Here is a 21593-nt window from a genome sequence, read left to right as displayed (position 1 = left end):
TGTGTGTGTAAGGGGTGCAGTGTGTGTGCGAGAGGAGTGCAGTGTGTGTGTGTGAGGGTTGTGGTGTGTTTGTGTGTGAATGATGGGTGCTGTGTTTGCGTGAGGGTGCTATGTGGGTAAGGGTGCTGTGTGTGTGTGGGTGCTGTGTTTGCGTGAGGGTGCTATGTGCGTGTGAGGAAGCTGTGTGTGTCAGGGGTGCAGTGTGTGTGTGTGAGGGTGCTGTGAGTGTCAGGGGTGCAGTGTGTGTGAGTAAGGGTGCTGTGAGTGTCAGGGGTGCAGTGTGTGTGTGTGTGCTAGTGAGGGTGCTGTGAGTGTCAGGGGTGCAGTGTGTGTGTGTATGTGTATGTGTGTGCTAGTGAGGGTGCTGTGAGTGTCAGGGGCGCAGTGTGTGTGTGCTGTGAGTGTCAGGGGTGCAGTGTGTGTGTGTGTGAGGGTGCTGTAAGGGTTAGGGGTGCAGTGTGTGTGTGCTGTGAGTGTCAGGGGTGCAGTGTGTGTGTTTGTGTGAGTGAGGGTGCTATGAGTGTCAGGGGTGCAGTGTGTGTGTTTGTGTGAGTGAGGGTGCTGTCAGTGTCAGGGGTGCAGTGTATGTGTTTGTATGAGTGAGTGAGGGTGCAGTGAGTGTCAGGGGTGAAGTGTGTGTGTTTGTGTGAGTGAGGGTGCTGTGAGTGTCAGGGGTGCAGTGTGTGTGTTTGTGTGAGTGAGGGTGCTGTGAGTGTCAGGGGTGCAGTGTGTGTGTTTGTGTGAGTGAGGGTGCTGTGAGTGTCGTGGATGCAGTGTGTGTGTTTGTGTGAGTGAGGGTGCTGTGAGTGTAAGGGGTGCAGTGTGTGTGTTTGTGTGAGTGAGGGTGCTGTGAGTGTCAGGGGTGCAGTGTGTGTGTTTGTGTGAGTGAGGGTGCAGTGAGTGTCAGGGCTGCAGTGTGTGTGTTTGTGTGAGTGAGGGTGCTGTGAGTGTCAGGGATGCAGTGTTTGTGTTTGTGTGAGTGAGGGTGCTGTGAGTGTAAGGGGTGCAGTGTGTGTGTTTGTGTGAGTGAGGGTGCTGTGAGTGTCAGGGGTGCAGTGTGTGTGTTTGTGTGAGTGAGGGTGCAGTGAGTGTCAGGGCTGCAGTGTGTGTGTTTGTGTGAGTGAGGGTGCTGTGAGTGTCAGGGGTGCAGTGTGTGTGTTTGTGTGAGTGAGGGTGCAGTGAGTTTCAGGGGTGCAGTGTGTGTGTTTGTGTGAGTGAGGGTGCAGTGAGTGTCAGGGGTGCATTGTGTGGGTGTTTGTGTGAGTGAGGGTGCTGTGAGTGTCAGGGGTGCAGTGTGTGTGTTTGTGTGAGTGAGGGTGCAGTGAGGAACCTGATTGCAGTTTTGGGAATGCAGTAAAAAATATTGCCCACATGTGCCTACATACATTTACAAACAACATCTGTATGATATGAGGCATTACAGACTGTTTAGCAGCCTGCAAAGAATCCATGTGTTGTGCTGTGTGCTCAGAGTGTGCCTATATCCATTATTAGAAGGGGATTGGCTGACTGGGCTGTGTGTGCTGTGAGTGCCAGGGGTGCAGTGTGTGTGTTTGTGTGAGTGAGGGTGCTGTGAGTGTCAGGGGTGCAGTGTGTGTGTTTGTGTGAGTGAGGGTGCAGTGAGTGTCAGGGCTGCAGTGTGTGTGTTTGTGTGAGTGAGGGTGCAGTGAGTGTCAGGGCTGCAGTGTGTGTGTTTGTGTGAGTGAGGGTGCTGTGAGTGTCAGGGGTGCAGTGTGTGTGTTTGTGTGAGTGAGGGTGCTGTGAGTGTCAGGGGTGCAGTGTGTGTGTTTGTGTGAGTGAGGGTGCTGTGAGTGTCAGGGGTGCAGTGTGTGTGTTTGTGTGAGTGAGGGTGCTGTGAGTGTCAGGGATGCAGTGTGTGTGTTTGTGTGAGTGAGGGTGCTGTGAGTGTCAGGGATGCAGTGTGTGTGTTTGTGTGAGTGAGGGTGCTGTGAGTGTAAGGGGTGCAGTGTGTGTGTTTGTGTGAGTGAGGGTGCTGTGAGTGTCAGGGGTGCAGTGTGTGTGTTTGTGTGAGTGAGGGTGCTGTGAGTGTCAGGGGTGCAGTGTGTGTGTGAGTGAGGGTGCAGTGAGAGTCAGGGGTGCAGTGTGTGTGTTTGTGTGAGTGAGGGTGCAGTGAGTGTCAGGGGTGCATTGTGTGTGTGTTTGTGTGAGTGAGGGTGCTGTGAGTGTCAGGGGTGCAGTGTGTGTGTTTGTGTGAGTGAGGGTGCTGTGAGTGTAAGGGGTGCAGTGTGTGTGTTTGTGTGAGTGAGGGTGCAGTGAGTGTCAGGGGTGCATTGTGTGTGTGTTTGTGTGAGTGAGGGTGCTGTGAGTGTCAGGGGTGCAGTGTGTGTGTTTGTGTGAGTGAGGGTGCAGTGAGGAACCTGATTGCAGTTTTGGGAATGCAGTAAAAATATTGCCCACATGTGCCTACATACATTTACAAACAACATCTGTATGATATGAGGCATTACAGACTGTTTAGCAGCCTGCAAAGAATCCATGTGTTGTGCTGTGTGCTCAGAGTGTGCCTATATCCATTATTAGAAGGGGATTGGCTGACTGGGCCTTTCGTTTTCTAATCAGGGGTTGAATAAGACACTTGTCTAGAGTGCCAAGTGAGGGCCCTACAAAGCTGCCTACATTCTGCTTCTGACAAGGCAAAATTTCCTTTTTGTCCATGTATAATTCTGTCTTGCTTATGCCACTCCCATTCAATAAAGTAGTTTTATTGCCTTGTATGTGACTAGTGGCCTCTACGATGTATATTGAGCCTTAAATGTGCGATCTACAATCCTATCACGTTCAGCCAGCTGTTAAAGGCCAAAGATAGACAAGCAGGGCTTCACTAATTAATATAATTTTTATGTTCTTTTCAAGATGTATAAACATATTGGGTAACTAGTAACTACCACGAATAGTCAAGGATTTGAGATTTCTGTACATTGCTTTCCTTTAGCGCTGGTTCCATTTGTTTTGTATTTCGGTTTTGAGTGGTTTTGCCGCTTACTCATAAATAAAATGTTTTTTCTGTGAATGGCTTTGCACTGAATACATCAGTCAATTTTTAGTGATGCAAACTTGCCAACTGACATGAATTTTGCAGGACAGCCTGATTTTGACTCCCTGTCATACCATAAACTGAATGGGATACTACAGCAGTGGTGCAGAATCTACTAGTGAATTCTATGGTAGTTCTACCCAAATGCTAGTTTATCAGTAACAAACTGCATATGGGCAACTTTGTTTGCACGTGTTACCACTTGCCCTGCAGGGGGGGGGGGGGAGCATAAGAGATCTCAGATTGGGAGTGAGCATAAAGCTGTAACAATTTGTGTTATATCTGACGCCATAATGAATTAGATAAAGGGATCCGGAGATCTCTTTGCAATAGAAGCTGTGCATGAAGCTGAGGTTGTTGTGGTACTTGAGTGGTCCCTTATTTTATAAATAGTGCTCATGCTACCAGTTTTATAGAGTGAATGGGATGCTGTTAATATCAATTTGTCAGCTCTGAAATTTTACTTCTTAACCCCTTCAGTAATTCAGTGGCTAAAAGCCAGTCTGAAATGGGTGACATTATCAAACAGGTCACTGCTCAAACTTTAGCGGCCATCTGCGCCTGTCACTCACAGGACTGTACACAGAGTCCTGAGGTAGAATTTACACTGTTTATCTAACCAATGGCGTTAATAGTGTGATTAACAGATCACACTCGTATATTAGCACGTAGGCCGTGTACACAAAGTATACAGAGATTTTATAAATACTCAGACAGAAATCTAACACACAAATATCCAAGATACAAACTGAGCTTGTTTGAAAGGAAAATAATTTTCCTAAACCATGCCATACGAGTTAAACCCACCCATTCAGGTATCCAGGATACAATCTGAACTCGTTTAAAATGTTACATTGTCCTAAAATACACCTACAGAGTTATTAACTAAACTAAGTATTCTAATTTAAGAAAAAATCTCCCAGTCAGCTATGCTTCGAGTTCAGCTGTTTTGGGCAAAAATTAGAAGGTTACTTGATATAAATTAGTTAATAAATCCTGTACAAATGAACACAAAGTGGGCATAGCTTACAGCTTCATTAATCCCAGCCAATCATCTGCTTGATAACATCACAGGGCAGAAATATACCTTGCCCTATCAGTACAAGTACTTGTATTGGGTGTACATTGATCTGGAACCATACATATTGCATCTCAAATCATTCATGAAAAAATAGGAATTCTTCTATTCATTATTCATCGTCTCTGCTCTTGTTTTCATTTATGCCTTTTCATGAATGAAACTATTGTCAAGTGTCAAGTGCTTAACTATATTTTACATTAACTCCTGGTAGTATATGGCAATTTCTCTGTGCTCCATTCAAAAAACAATGTTTCGGACAGAAGCCTGCGTTGTAGAAAAGCTGCAGATGTTCAGGTAATGAAAGAAATTTTGATTTAGGTAACTAGTTTAATTTATGTTTCTATTTCTTTTCTTTTTATTTTTATTGCATTAAAGGGGCACTCCAGACAACCAAAGCACTTTAGCTTGCTGAAAAGCTTTATGTGTGAAGAGTGTGTGCTCTTTCTTCATTTTACAAAAAGTGCAGATTTCAATAGAAATTTTCAATTTTCAAAAACAAAAACCCCGGCCGTCAATCAGACAACTGGTCCTCTTACTTCCTGGTTTGTTTAGCTCAGTACAAACCTAATTGCAAAAAAGTCTATTTCGACGGGAAAAACTTATATACTGTATACTACAGTATATAATTTTAAGTTAAAATTTGCAAAACTGGTTTTCTATTCACCAAACTTCAATATTTAGTGAATGAGAATCCAAGCATTTAAGGAACACTATAGCATTAGGAAAACAAAGATGTATGTCTAACGCCATAGTCTTACATTACCTATGTAGGTATCTGCCCCCTTGTGGGTTTAAAAGATACATTTACTTGCCTTATAACCCACCGCCCTCCTCAGCTGAAATAATCAATCTTGATGAGCTTAAAGGTACCACTACCAAATTAGGCAGCTGTTGTGTTTAGTAGATAGCTCCCTAATTTGGCATGCTTAAATATGTCAATGCCCAAATAATGGAACAATCTACTAAACAGCTTGAAGACCAAGATGAAGAGGGAGGGCTTTTCTTAAGTACGATCTTTCAGCTGCTTAGTAGATAGCTCCCAAATTCAAATTTATTTTCGTACGAATTAATTTGGACAAACTGTAAATTTCCGCCTGTGCAAGTCTAATGTTTAATGAATAAATTCCATTATTTTCCTGCAACGTGGATTTAAAAAAAAAAATCTTTGAAACTCTAAATATAATATGTGAAGTGAATGGAAAAATTGAGAAGGCCATTACATGGAGGTGTCCGTAGGCCAGGGGTGTTTGAGATTCCTTTCTCGATCTCGTCCATCATTCTTTTACCACCTGTTCCATTGCAATCTGTCTGGCACAGTCCTCATTACAGAATACAGGCAGTTTAAATGCTCATTTTAAAGGACAGGGTGTCCATCTATTAACCCAGTAAATACCAGGGGCTCGGATGAAGTTCAATGCTTTATGGAAAATACAGACATATTTTGATCTATTCACTAAACCTGGGATTGTGGAGAATTGACCATCTCGATAGCAAATGTTGTGGTTAAATACCTGGGCAGAAAAAATAACAGAGGTTGACAATGTTTACAGTTATTGAGTTGGCCTACGTCGGAATTCCTGGTTCGTTTTCTACAATTTCTAGTTAACGAATGAACTCTGATGGAGTGTTTTCCTCCCTTCCCCGGCACTCAGTAATTTAAATCACAACTACGTTAATGTAGGTAAAAATATTATTTTAGAGAAGCTAGAGTGTTTTACCAGTTTAAAAGTCAATCGAGATATTTCTTGTTTATGTCCTGGGATCCTCAAACAGTACACGAAGAGGAAGTAAATGGATGTTTTTAGAATGCATTCGAAGATGTTTTGTTTGATTTAAAAGCCGGTTATTGAAGACGGAGCAATGCTTTCAGATCACTCTTGGTTCTGTCTGGTGGCAGTCAGCAGGCATAGTGCCATGCGGGCAAATGTAGACAACAATGACTTATTCCTACAATATTTGTATTCCTAAAGTGGGGATAGTGAGAAACCCTCAGTGATTTATCAGTGATCGATGGATGAGAGCTGCATATCAGAGCTATACTGACCAATATATATTATTATATCAGACATATACTGACCAAAATATGCTATATATGAGCTATAGACCATATAGCTAAATGTATGTATTAATATATCTAAGATATAGACCATATAGCTAAATGTATGTATTGCAATATTTGAGCTTTAGACCCATATAGCTACAGTGAGGGGGAAAATATATGATCCCCTGCTGATTTTGAATGTTTTCCCACTGACAAAGAAATTACCAGTCTATAATTTTTTTTTTCAATTTGACAATTTTTATTTTTGTTTTGGTGAACAAAAAGACTCTGAGGGGTACAGAAAGGAAAGGGGTCCAGGGGAACAAGCGTTAAGTTCAATAGGTTTGTCATCTTAGCTGTTGTACATCATTCTGTGACATTTATACAGTGAGTGACATTTCTGTTTGGTTACATACAATTCCTGCACCAGGTGTGTCTGGTGGGTAGAGTGATTTATACACATGTCATAACACGTCAACATTTCAGAACAGAGTATTAGCTATTGCCCCCACCATGCGGTACATTGTCTGATCGCATATTGGGAGTACTCATCCCCTCTCTAGAAGTGCGTGTGGTATGCGAACGTGGAAAGAGAGAACATTATTGCCAATAAACTGTGACCTATAGGTTAACATTTCCTTTGCGGACTGCTGTGGCTGCAGCTAGTAGGCCTGTCGGTTTGCGTATAGTGTGTGTCACCTTGATACCATTTTCCTTCGTAGGCGTGAGGAGGCTGATCTTCAGGTGTGTTCCCCTGAGTGGGAGTAGATATGTAAGATAAAAAGTAGAAAAGTGGAAGGAAAAAAAAAAGGGGGGGTGGAAGGAGGGCTGAACATGGGGGGGGCGAGTAACTGGGTTAACTGGTATATCTAGTGTGTCCTCTGTGAACCATAGATCTTCAATTGTCATGCCTCTGTGTCGTCGCTGGCGTTGTCCCTAGCTACAACTTGTAGGTCCCTCTTTGCCGTGTATGTGGCCCATATTGCTTTCGTTGTGGCGCTCCCTTTACCCATTTTTGTTTGGTTCCATAGAATCACCTCATAGTCCAGGGTGGCAGCGACCATCGCTTTCACCTCTGCCATAGAGGGGATCTGGGTTTTTTTCCATTGTTTTGCCAGTAAGATGGACGCTGAGGAGAGTGTGAGGAATATCAGTTTGGTTATACAGTGGGGTATGTTGGTGGGCAAGAGTTTAAGTAAGAATATTTCAGCATTGTGTTCGAGGATGCATCCTGTAGCCCCTCTTATCAACCCTGCTGTTTGTGTCCAGTACGGCTGAACCAAGGTGCAGGTCCACCAAATGTGGAGCATGGTCCCTATCTGGGTCTGGCACATCCAGCACTTATCACTCATGTTGGGATAGATTTTCTTAAGCCTTGTAGGTACCATGTACCATCTATATAGTATTTTACGTGAGGCCTCTAGGTGTGAGGCGCACGTTGTGAGTCCCTTATGATTGGCGTATATGCTGTTCCATTCGTCTGGCGTGAGGGCTCTACCTATATCTCTGTGCCAGTCCTGTTTGAACTGCCACTGCGGATCTGGCTTGTGTGCATTGATGTGTCTATAGCACACTGACAATGTGTTTTGGGTGGGGATTAGGTGGAGGCACATTTTTTCAAATGGTGTGAGGTTGGAGTCAAATTGGGGTGATGGTTCGTTACCTGTAGTGCTGACTAAGAGTGCTTTCAGTTGCCAGTATGAGAATGTAAGCTGTGTTGGGATGTTGTATGTGGATTGCAATGTCGAGAGCGGGTGTGGCCCCTGTTTGGTGCAGATTTGGTGTAGGTGTGTGAGGTTGCAAGCTTGTCATGCTCTATATGGGAATGTATTATTGTAGAGTGCGATCGTTTTTAATGGCATTGCCATCGACCACGGTCTAGCGGAGCAAAATGCGGCCCTGTGGTTGTCCCATATGTTGTATTGTAGTTTTGTGGTGGGCAGGGTGCTCCGGGGTGTGTTGCGCAGCTTCTTAGGCGTCCACATAGCTGCTGTGAGGTCTGTCACTCCTCCGCAGCTTGCTTCAATGGGGATCCATTGGGGGGTGTATGTGGTGGAGTGCATATGGAGTATGTTGGCGATTTGTGTTGCTTGGTAGTATGCCTTAAGGTTTGGGAATCCCAAGCTGCCCTTCTCTGGCTGGCGCATTAGTAAGGCACGTGGGACCCTGGGGTGTTTCCCTCCCCAGCTGAATCTAATCAGGAGGGATTGTAGTCTTTGTAAGTATGACTGCTGTATGGGTATTTGTAGGGAGCGAAACATGTAGAGGATTTTTGGTAGAATCATCATTTTGATGGCCGCTATATGACCTAGCCATGAGAGGAATTTGTTTTGCCATGAGTGCAACGTTTGTTCCACTTCTTTGAGGAGCTTGACATAGTTGGCAGCGAATAAGCCAGAATGGTGTTTCATTAGCTTAACGCCTAAGAATGTTAAGTAGTCGTCCCTCCAGTCATAGTGGAAGTTGAGCTTATATAGTTCCTCCTCTGCTTTTGACATGTTTATGCACATGGCTTGAGTTTTGGTCAGGTTTAGTTGGTAATCTGAGTGCTTGCTGTATTCCTGTATTTCTTTGTGGAGGTTGGGGAGTGAAATTGTTGGGTTGGAAAGTGTGCGGAGAATATCGTCCGCGAACAGATTTAGCGTGTATTCCCTGTCCCCTATGGTTATCCCCTTAATATTTTGGTTACTTCGGATGGCTATCGCTAACGGTTCCAGCGCTAGCACGCATAGTAAGGGAGACAGGGGGCATCCCTGTCTGGTGCCGTTGGTGATTGTGAAGGGGGCAGAGCTGAATCCTGAAGTTAATACCGTGGCCGATGGGGTGCTGTACAGGGCACTTACCATGTTTTGGAAGTCTGGTGGGAACCTGTCTCTCATCAGTACTTCATGGAGGAATTGCCAATTGAGTCGGTCAAACGCCTTCTCAGCGTCTAGGGACAGGGCCGCCATCAGAAATTGTGGGGCCCCTAACAAAGCTCAAGGTCTGGGCCCCCGGTGCCTGCCTCCAAGCCCCGCCTCCAAATCCCGCCCACAGGAATACACACACACAGACACAAAAGGACACAGACACACACAGAGAAAGATACACAAATACTGAAACAGACATACACACGTTTAGACACATACACAGATACACACACATACTGACATAGACATACATACATACATACTGAAAAACAGATATACATACAAACTGACTTACAAATATACATACAAAAACGTACGTACATTTTGACATACATACATACTGATATACATACATACATACACACACAGATAGATAGATATATACATACACAGATACATACAGACCTACTGACATACACACACACAGACATGCATGCGTACTTACATTCATGCTAATAGATAGATATATACATAGATACTGACATACACACACACAGACATACATACATACAGACATACATACATACTGACATACACACACACATACAGACATACTGACATACACACACACACACAGACATATATACATACTTACATACACGCACACATACAGACATACATACACATACATCACACAGACATACATACAGACATACATACACATACATCACACAGACATACATACAGACATACATCACACAGACAGACATACATCACACAGACACACATACAGACATACACACACAGACATACATGCATACTGACATACACACACAGACAAACATACATACTGACAAACAGACATACATTTAGACATATATATATATATATACATACTGGATATATAATCCTGATATTTACAGAGTGAGTGTAGCAGGAAGTGGAAAAGAGGGAATAAGACAGAGGGACAGTATTTAAGCTCTAAAACTGGAAGAATAAGAGTTCACCAAATCCTATAAAAACTTGCAAACAGTACACAGTAAATGTGGGTATCCGGGAGCTTAAAAAGTTAAATAACAATGAATAAAAATAAATATAAATATAAAGTGCCAATATGAATTATACTTTTCCTATACCCAAGTATGCAAATCGTTAAAGACATATAGGGAACAGCAGATACATTGCTTCTCAGTCTCTCAAGCCATATAAATATAACAGTCCATAAGATAATCACTTGAGTAAATATTTCAGTCCCAACAGTGTTAAGAGTCTCTTATTATGTATCATGAACAACCTATGTCCTGCTTGCATAAACAATACAGGATTAGTTAGGTCCTTATATACAGACTGACATATACACACACAGACATACATACTGGCATACATACATACATACATACATGCAGACACATACATATACATATACACACACAGACATACATACTGACATACATACATGCAGACACATACATATACACACACAGACATACATACTGACATACATACATGCAGACACATACATATACATATACACACACAGACATACATACTGACATACATACATGCACATACATATACACACACAGACATACATACATACATACATGCACATACATATACATATACACACACACACCTCATTTACCAGCCACCCTCATCTTACCTTTAAGTTGCAGGAGGGTGGCTGGGGATGATGGGAGTGGATGCCTCTGGTGTCCTCTGGTGTCCTGTCCTGTCCTGTCCTCTCTTCTCATCTCAACTCCTCTCCTCTCCTCTGCCTCTCCCCCCGCGCGGAGTTAGCTGGGAGGAAGTGACCGGCCGTCACTTCCTCCCAGTAGCACTTGCGGTGTGGCGGCAAATTTTTTTAAAGGGGCCCGGTCGCGCAATTACCCGGCCGCAGCGCTGACCGGGCCCCTGAAGATATAGGGCCCATCGGGTGGCCCTAAATGCTTGGGCCACCTGATGGGCCCCAGTGCAGATGCACCTGCGGCAGTTTCGCCGCTCCACGTGGGGCCCGGGCGGCCGGGCCCCCCAGGGCCGCCGGGCCCGTGACAACTGTCACAGTTGTCACCCCCTGATGGCGGCCCTGTCTAGGGATAGTAACGTGCTCGGCAACTTGGAGCGGGTAAGGTAGTGGAGGATGTCAAGTACTTTCCGGGAGTTGTCTGGGCCCTGTCTACCCGCCACAAATCCCACTTGGTCTGTCGTGATCAAGCTAGGCAGGAGTGTTTTGAGCCTAACCGCGTAGATTTTAGCATACAATTTAGCATCGGCGTTTAGTAGGGAGATAGGTCTAAAATTTGGACAAACCGTTGGTGGTTTTCCTGGTTTGGGCAAGGTTATAATATGTGCCGCTAGGAATTCAGGTGGCAGGGTTCCCTGCTGGGCTTAGTATGTCCTTAAAGGTGGAATAGTACAGGTTAGTGAGGCCATCAGGGCCCGGGGCTTTGCCTTTTGGCATGGACTCGATACCATCACTTATACTCTTGTTATGATTACCAGACTGTAGAGGACCCAGGGCTTTGCCTTTTGGCATGGACTCGATGATCTGTGTTACCTCTTGGGTAGTAATGGGAGTCGCAAGCGGGCAATTTGGTGTGTTTGTAGTTTAGGCATGTCGATTCTGGGGAGGTACTCTGTGATGGAGCTCTGGGTCGGCTGGGGTACTTGTGGGTTGTCTTTTAGATTATATAGGGAGCTATAGTAAGTTGCAAATTCATTGCAAATTTGTGTGGGTTGGATCAGTTTCTGTCCCTGGGGGGAGAGCAGGTACGGGATTCTGGTTTGAGCTTGTTTGTCGCTGAGTCTTTGAGCCAGAGTTTTGCTGGCTCTGTTGCCCATGACAAAGGTGGTTGCTTTCAGATCAGTCTATAATTTTAATGGTAGGTGTATTTTAACAATGAGAGACAGAATAACCCAAAAAAACGCACGTCAAAAATTTTATAAATTGATTTGCATGTCAATGAGTGAAATAAGTATTGGACCCCTTCGACTTAGTACTTGGTGGGAAAACCCTTGTTGGCAATCACAGAGGTCAGACGTTTCTTGTAGTTGGTTACCAGGTTTGCACACATCTCAGGAGGGATTTTGTCCCACACCTCTTTGCAGATCCTCTACAAGTCATTTAGGTTTCGAGGCTGAAGTCTGGCAACTCGAACCTTCATCTCCCTCCACAGATTTTCTATAGGATTAAGGTCTGGTGACTGGCTAGACCACTCCAGGACCTTAATGTGCTTCTACTTGCCCCACTCATTTGTTGCCTTGGCTGTGTGTTTTGGGTCATTGTCATGCTGGAATACCCATCCACGACCCATTCCTCCTCCTCCAAACACAGCGAGTTGAGTTGATGAAAATAGCTTGATTTTGGTCTCATCTGACCACAACACTTTCAATCAGTTCTCCTCTGAATCATTCAGATGTTCATTGGCAAACTTCAGACAGGCCTGTACATGTGCTTTCTTGAGCAAGGGGACCTTTCGGGAGCTGCAGGATTTCACGGCGTAGTGTGTTACCAATTGGTTTTTGGTGCCTACGGTCCCAGCTGCCTTGAGATCATTAACAAGATCCTCCCGTGTAGTTCTGGGCTGATTCCTCACTGTTCTCATGATCATTGAAACTCCACGAGGTGAGATCTTGCATGGAGCACAAGACTGAGGGAGACTGGCAGTTATTTTGTGTTTCTTCCATTTGCAAATACTCGCACCTTCTCACCAAGCTGCTTGGCGATGGTCGTGTAGTCCATTCCAGCCATGTGTAGGTCTACAATCTTGTCCTTGATATCCTTGGACAGCCCTTTAGTCTTGGCCATGGTGGAGAGTTTGGAAGCTGATTAATTTATTGCTTCTGTGGACAGGTGTCTTTTATACAGGTAATGAGCGGAGATTAGGAGCACTCCCTTTAGGAGAGTGCTCCTAATCTCAGCTCGTTAACTATATAATAGACACCTGGGAGCCAGAAATCTTGCTGATTGATAGGGGATCAAATACTTATTTCACTCATTAGCATGAAAATCAATTTATAACATTTCTGACATGCATTTTCCATTTTTTTTGTTATTCTGTCTCTCACTGTTAAAATACACCTACCATTAAAATTATAGACTGATCAATTCTTTGTCAGTGGGGAAATGTTCAAAATCAGCAGAGGAACAAATACTTTTTCCCCCTAACTGTAAATGTATGTATTGCTATATCCGAGTTATAGACCATTTGGCTAAATGTATGTATTAACATATCTGACATATAGGCCCGTATAGCTAAATGTATGAATTGTTGTATCTGAACTATAGACCATATAGCTAAATGTATGTATTGCTAAATCTAAACTATACTGATCTATTTATATGATAACTGTATAAGAGCTCTATTGACGATAAATTGCCTTGTTGATATGGCAACGGTGTGATTTCCTTTATCTGATTTATATTGTTTTTATCTAGGTTAGTTCCATAACAGAGTAGTGTGTGAGTGTAAAGCAAAAAGAAAGATGGGGTAAATCCAAACAGATCCCTTAAGTAAACGAAAACTTGGCTGTTTTATACAAGGCATTATGGAAGGGTTTAGCTCAAGCAGAATGTGTCCCTTTAACCTGCTCCCTCCCAGTCCTGGTACAAGTGAGCTAATGTAATTTCTATAGAAATTCCACTAATATCATCATCATGCTTGCTATTCATAATTTTTCACACAAATGTTATGCTATTTTAACCACTCCAATACAAGAAGAGTATAAAAGTTTTTATTTTCATGTATTTTGCAGAATGAAATTTAGACCATAAAACGTCCTTTACCCTCACTTATACTCTTGTTATGATTACCAGGCTGTAGAGGAACAAATTTGTCTGCCCGAAGTCACTAATATAATGCCTGCAAGTTTGCTGAAATTGTCAGTTCACCTCTGGCTTCCAAACAGTACAGGAAGTTTCAATGGGTCATACCACTCCCATTTTAGATAGCATTTCATTAGCACTGCAGAAATTGAAAAGATAGCTATGGCAATTTTAAATATACTTATTTTAGAAAAATATGATTTAGCGGTATTTACTGTATCTGCACATTATGCGCAGTGCATATGTTCTCATTCTGTTGGAATTTTAGTAAGCTGTACTAATAGCAATGTCTTTGTAGTCCTTACAAAATGCTATAAGCAATGTATCTGACCATTTTTATCTATTTTTGTCACATTTACTGTATGTGAAGAAAAAAAAAACATTAAAATATTAGCATTTTTGCTTTTACAGTAACATTTCAGACCATGTGTTTGAACTATTGCAAGCTACACTACATACTGTCTAAAGCTTGTTATTTTCCACCTATTTTTATAGAAACTGTGGAAAGACAAAAGTAAATTTACAAAACTGTGACCCACATAATCCCACTTAACTCCCCATGGTTTCTAAACCTCTTTTCCTCCTCTTATCGCACCATGTGTGTCTTAGCCCCCTTTTGCCTTCATACTCTGCTTTTGTGTCCGTCACCCCCTTTTCCCCTGGCATGTCTCCCCCTTACACTACTTCCTATTGAAGTGTGACTGATCTGACAAGAACCACTCTCAGGTTGCAGAGGCTGGATAGAGAAATCGATCTCAACATTTTATAGCTTCTGTCAGAATGGGCAAAGAATAATGAAGATCCTCTACACCAGGCCCTAAGGCCTTACTTACATCGGCCTCACTTTGCTCCCCCCCCACCCCCCCCCCCCACTCCCCCCCACCCCCCCACCCCCCCCATCAAAGATTTTCCCCACTGGCCAGATCACCCTGATGACGATTTTGATATCCATCCTTCTACTGTTTCAGAGCATTGTCATGGCAACACTAAGAAACAACATGGTCCAGCCAGAAAGAGCTGTCTCCACCCATCAGGTATAGTCTCCCCTCCATAGCCAAAGGTAAGGCTCAGGGAGTGGTGAATAATTATCTTTTTTTATTATTAAGCTATACCCTCACTAATGGCCCATCACAGCTCCTACCCCCAATATCAATCAGCCCACTACAGCCCCTATCCCTTCCCTACACCCATTACTGCCCCCGTCTCTCCCTTACACCCACTACAGCCCCTATCCCTTCCCTACACCCACTACCACCCCGTCTCTCCCTTACACCCACTACAGCCTTTATCCCTTCCCTACACCCACTACCGCCCCCGTCTCTCCCTTACACCCACTACAGCCCCTATCCCTTCCCTACACCCACTACCACCCCGTCTCTCCCTTCCCTACACCCATTACTGCCCCCGTCTCTCCCTTACACCCACTACAGCCCCTATCCCTTCCCTACACCCACTACAGCCCCGTCTCTCCCTTACACCCACTACAGCCCCTATCCATTTCCTGTGCCAACTACAGTCTCTACCCCACACCTATCGCTCAATTGCACTCATTACAGCCCTTATCCTCCTAAGACCACAATGAATATGATAGAGTGGTGAAAATTATTAGCGCTGCCCCAGTTTTGACTTTTGTTATCTAGAGTCGCCAGTGCCTCACTACAAAGAGTGACAGGCTGACTACAGTCACATCTCGGCTATTGTGGCATTAATTTAGTAATTGAGTTTTCAATTCACTACAACTGTGTTTTTAGAGATGTAACATTCTTCAGACTTACATTAACTCACTTTCCAACCCAAGGAAATGTGGAGACAATTACACCAGCCCTCCCTGCTTAATAATGGATTCTGGCAGCTTCTGCCCTAAATAAAAATCAAATTAAATAAATACCACATTCCCACATAGTGGGCAATGGTATAATCCTGCTTGGTAAAACTACCCAGCTGTTCATAGCTTGAACAGTGACAACCTATCACAGTTAGTAGGGAGTCCAGTGAACTCTCCCCACTGCACATTGTGTGGGGCATGAGCAGTCCCAGTGTTCACCTTTTAAAATCATTCATCTCCAAAAACACACACGTTTTTTTTTTTTTATTGTTCTAAAATGTACTAAGCAAGCATGATAAAAAAAATAGGTATCTGTCAATATTGCTGTCCTAATGTGTTTTTCACCCCACCTCCTATGGAATGTAAGCTCGATTGAGCAGGGTCCTCTTCAACCTATTGTTCCTGTAAGTTTATTTGTAATTGTCCTATTTATAGTTAAATCCCCTCTCATAATATTGTAAAGCGCTACGGAATCTGTTGGCACTATATAAATGGCAAGAATAATAATAATAATAATAATATAGGTATAATCTTCCTATCCCAGACAAAGCTGAATAAACAAAAAAATAAAGAATAAAAGCAGTGAAACACAAAATAAGAATTCAGTGATATACTCGATTTACCCAAGCAACCGGCCTATTTGTTTGATTTCAGGGTTACTTGACAAATACTTCGCAGTTCGGTGATAGTTTAGAAAGATTCGGTTCATTCTGCTTAATGTGGTTTAATTCAGTTTTTTTTTTCCATAACGTTAGTTAATACAGCGACTTTGAAAACCTCACATCTTAGATTTAATAAACCGATTTTAAGCAAACTGCAGGTCAAACATGGTCCCTCAAATTCAGCTTTTAGTAAATTGGTCCCCAGTTTATTGTAATTAGTGTTTCAGGAGAACACTAATACTAGACTGCCCTCTAGTGGAGAGTCACACATAATACAAACGGACTATTTACCTTCAAGCAAATGACATCTAATAGGCAGGGTGCTGGGTACCCTATAACCCCAGTTGCAGGCACTCACCTAGTCCATTTGTTACCCGCACACTGCTGTCCATGGGCTGAAGATATGGTTTCTGTTAAAGACTTATTTGAAACTTTTACCCTTAAGTATTTTTTTTTTTATTTTTTTTTTAAGACAATCTTTATTTTATTTTTTTATTGAGAGAACATACATGGTCTGAGATTTGATAAAGCATGGTAATAAATACGGGTTATATTGCAATCAAGAAACAGTGGAGATCTGGTAGGTGCACTTTGTTATACAGTATTCAAGTAATAAAAGGTATACATTCATCATAGCAAAAGATAGGAGTTCGCGTATCTGATACTGTGATTTTGGTTGACTTCTACAGCGTACAACTTTAGCCGGTCCATTCTAATCTCGTGTCCTTCTCCCTCTTACCTACCATATCCCAAAATATTATGGTCAAGTCAAATAAAAAGCTAAGCGTCCAAGGCATATTCACAACCTTTTCCATAGCCAAGTTTAAAAGTGAACTATTATCCTCAATGAATATTTATACCGTGTTGAAAAGCTATTCACTCCCACCCTCCAACACGTTTCATCCTGTATAGGACTTCTTGAGGGATGTATGCAAGTGTCTGGAAGACTGTGTAAATAGGCTGGTCATCAGGTGGACTGAATGACCTAATGATCAACCTATCTGAAAAATTCCTTTACAGGGCAAAACGTGTTAATTCAAAGGACTTTATATTTGTTTTATTTCTTTGTTGGTTTCTCCATAGATTTTTTTTTGTTTTAATTGTTTTATCTTACTTCACTGTTGTGCATTGGGGTTTCATCCAGTTGGGGATCCACCTTCTCCGATTTTACCACTGTTATTGGAGATGTGCCCATTGACACTTTGTGTGTGCAAATGCAATATAAAATATCTTGTACCCAGTTTATACAATATTTCACTATTGTGTCTCTCTTATTTGCTCCATGCCTGTATAAGGGGAGAATTATTACAGAAGACTTCTTTATTCTACATACCTGGAAGAGTGATGAGCCTGACATTGTCATTCGTTTGTGAGTGCATTACGTAAAACTTCTTTGGGTGTCCAGACACTATATGCTGTATTACGCTACGTGCTACTTGTGATATATTTTTTTGTAATCGTTATCGGCCGATAATCACCGGCAATACCGTTAATGAATAGGTGGGCCAGCGCGTCCATAAGGCAGCCGCCTCAGGGCGCACTGGCCCGGAGGGTGCTAAATCGGAGTGACCGGCAGGAGTTGGGCGCACAACACTCCCTCCTGCCAGGCACTCTGTGTGGTGTGGCGGAGCAGAGCACACCGCGGTACAGGAACGTATGGTTCCTGTACCTGGCTGGACTGAAAGGAAGTGCTCACTGAGAGAGCACTTCCCGTCAGTCCGGCCGGGGGAACAGGAGACTGAATCTCCTGTACCGTGGTACGCACTGCTCCGCTCGATCACGCTACCAGGAGACCCAACAGGGAGCGGGGACAAGGAGGGGAGAGAGAGGGGCTCTAATAAACTCTATGGGACGGGGGGTGGTAGAACACTATGAGACAGGGAGGGGGGGGGGGTGAATACCACTATGAGACAGGGAAGGGGGGGTAAATGACACTATGGGACAGGGGAGGGTGGGAAGAGAGGAACATTAAGGGAGGACACTAAGGTACAGGGGAGGGAAAAGGAACACTGGGGTAGAGGGGGGCAGTAAAAGAGAAGGGAGGGTGAATACCACTATAAGACAGGGAAGGGGGGGTAAATGACACCATGGGACAGGGGTGGGGGGTGAAGGACACTATGGGACAGGGGAGGGTGGGAAAGAGGAACATTAAGGGAGGACACTAAGGTACAGGGGAGGGAAAAGGAACACTGGGGTAGAGGGGGGGCAGTAAAAGAGAAGGGAGAGGAACATTAAGGGAAATGGGGGGCGGGGGGGCGCACTAAGAAACCGGTAAGGGGTGGGGGAGTTCCTACCGCACATATTTACACACAAACTGCATCCACTACCCACACTGCATTTATTAATCAAATACTCTCATTGCATTCACTACACACACACATAAATATTATTGAAAACCAAAAAAATCTGACTGGCATGTATATTTTGTGCATTTACCACTTAATTTAAAAAAAAAAAAAAAAAGATCTGCAAAAAAATAAATATACGGTAAATGTACAGAATATCGGTAATCGGCCTGAAAGTTCACAGAATACCGGTATCGGCTCTAAAAAAAAATAAAATAAAAAATAAATAAAAATCAATATCAGTCGATTGCTAGTGGCTATGACAGGAATCACATTGCCCCACAGTATCTAGAGCAGGATGCATGCCAATCTGACCAGGTTACGTACAAGGGGTGACTCATACCAAACTTGGCGATGCCAGTCTAGTTTTGCTCAGCCTCATAGATCTCTGTGTGGGTTATCAGACAAACAATCCTCTGATGCCAAACATGTTTGTTGTTTAGCAATGAATCAGTTAATCATTGCTAGTTAGATAGGAACTTCTGAACTGCATTTACCATGATGCAATGAACTTGGGCTTGCTAAACATCATAGCAAATTTAGTTGAAGAATATTCATGGTGCTAAGGATAGCAAGCATTTTGTTAAGCCTTTGTGAGAAAGAGAATAAAAATAAAGACCCAGAGTCAGATCAATAACTAAATGATTATAATGTCATACACAGAAGTTAATGTTTCATTTGGTTAGCAATAAAAACATATTAGTCATTAAAGCACAATTTAAACTTTTATATAAACAGGTCAGCCTGTGATGACTCCTCCGTAATAGTTGTCCCCGTGACAAACACAAATAGCACCTGAAAAACCAGTGCCCCGTCCGACAACTCCAGCTATCAAAACGCAGGGCTTGCTACAAATCTATCAATACCACGAGGGCTGAGCCACTCCCTGAAAAACACCAACCCTGCAAACAGGGGGGTACAGGGAGATGGCCCACACCCATTAAAATACCTGAATAAAAAAATTTTCCGCATTTTATTGAAAATTAAATCAGTACTGGAAACCAGCAATAAGAATAAGTTGCTGCCCAATTTCAATGAGACAAAAATAAAAGTAACGGGGTACAAAACAGAGGAGGAGTCATCATTATGCTAGGCTGTGTTAATACATCATGTAATGACCCATATCATACTTTAGCATAATAAAATCACAGTGATTGTACTTTTTGGAAACACATTTTTTTTTGAAATGCCATTATGAACTCCGTACAATAACAAAGTGTTGGCTCAGCGCCAGATACAAAGTACATAGTAAACAGAGCAGTGATTGTTAGGCACAAAAAATACCTTACACAAGTCTCATTAGACACAAAAGATATACAAATACATAGAATTTTGAATTATATTTTTCATATTTATTCTTCTAAAATAGAAAATAATAATAATAATAATAATAATCAAAACTTGCATTCAGTGTTGCAATTTAACCAGATTGTATACTAAATTCTGATCACTTAGTATTTAACTTAAAGGGATACTCTAGGCTGTGAAACTCCCTTTAAACCTCTCAGCCAATCCTGGTGCTCTCACTTTCACTGTAAACTTTGCCCATTTCCCATAAACAGAAGCAGTGCCTGTCTGCTTCCTGCTAAATGTTGTACAGACTCGGACAGAGCTAGTCAGTATTTAGCTTCATTTAGGAAATCCCACAAAATTACACCATTTGCGCAAAGTAAGGTTTCATGAATTAAAACAAATCATGGCGGTGTATGTGAACAGCAGTGATGACAAAATGCACATAAACACACACAATCACAGCAAACAAGAAACCACTGTAGATTTATAGGGAGGAACAGAGGGGATAGACTAAATATTCACGTCACTAATCAGACAATGGTGCCTGGAATATCCCTTTAAATGTGATAAAGATTGTGAAGGGAAAAAATAATTGTAGATTAGCACATCATTTAATTAAGAGATCTAATGGAGTTTGGAGCATTTTGACCTATAAATAGACATCCGTACATATGGAGGGGAACAGTTACTGCAAAAGACCTACATTATCTAGTCTATTCGGCATGATATAAACTATTTCATATTAGAAAGGTGCACTATTAATATTTCCACTTGCAGTGAATAGCCATGCAGATAGCACACCGAGCTGCTCACAATGCATTTCATGAACGTCTGATTTACAACACCTTGTAACCTTACAATATAACATATACCAACAAGATTTGGAATGAATTATAGCTTGTATAGTTTGATGGACAGCTCCCTCTCATTGCGGACGCATTTCATGGATGTCAGCCTTTCAGCAATAAACTTTTAATGCAGTCTTCCAGTGAACATTTCTGATTTTTGGCCATAAGCACACTTTACATCAAAGAAAAAAACAAAGCGACTATAGTGGCAAGTTTGCTAAACTGAGAGAATGGTATGAAAATTACAAGACAATCTATGAGGTCGGCCAATCCAAGTTAAAGTGTGGCAAGACTGCAAAATGCCATGTCCATGTTAAGCCATAGAGCAGATAAAGTCATGATCATGGGCAAAATTGAGACCACCACTCCATCACATATATGAGGCACTGCCATGTATTGCATATGAAGCCCATAGTGAATATAGCATCTGCTACAGACAAAACTACAAGACAAACAATTGACTTTAGTCTCCCTTGGACTAAGGCCAGCTCATCTGATGAAGTTTACATGCAATTCTAACTCAATTCTTACTATGTACATCACAAAAAGAGCCCACAAACATATCTTGGGCACCCACACAAAATGCATTGCTGGACTGTTCAGTAAAGAGCAAGACTAAGCATTCGGAGTATGCATTCTATATAAATATATATCTTTAACCATCCTGTAAATATATTCTATACACAAGAAACTACACTTTAAGGTACATTATGAACTGGTTAGGGACCTGGTCAATACTACAGTATCCAATAAGGAAACATATTTCACA

Source organism: Pelobates fuscus, chromosome 4, assembly GCF_036172605.1.
Source record: "Pelobates fuscus isolate aPelFus1 chromosome 4, aPelFus1.pri, whole genome shotgun sequence".
NCBI classification, from domain to species: Eukaryota; Metazoa; Chordata; class Amphibia; order Anura; family Pelobatidae; genus Pelobates; species Pelobates fuscus.
The sequence above is the reverse complement of the archived record's forward strand: the minus strand, read 5'-3'. Positions refer to the sequence as shown.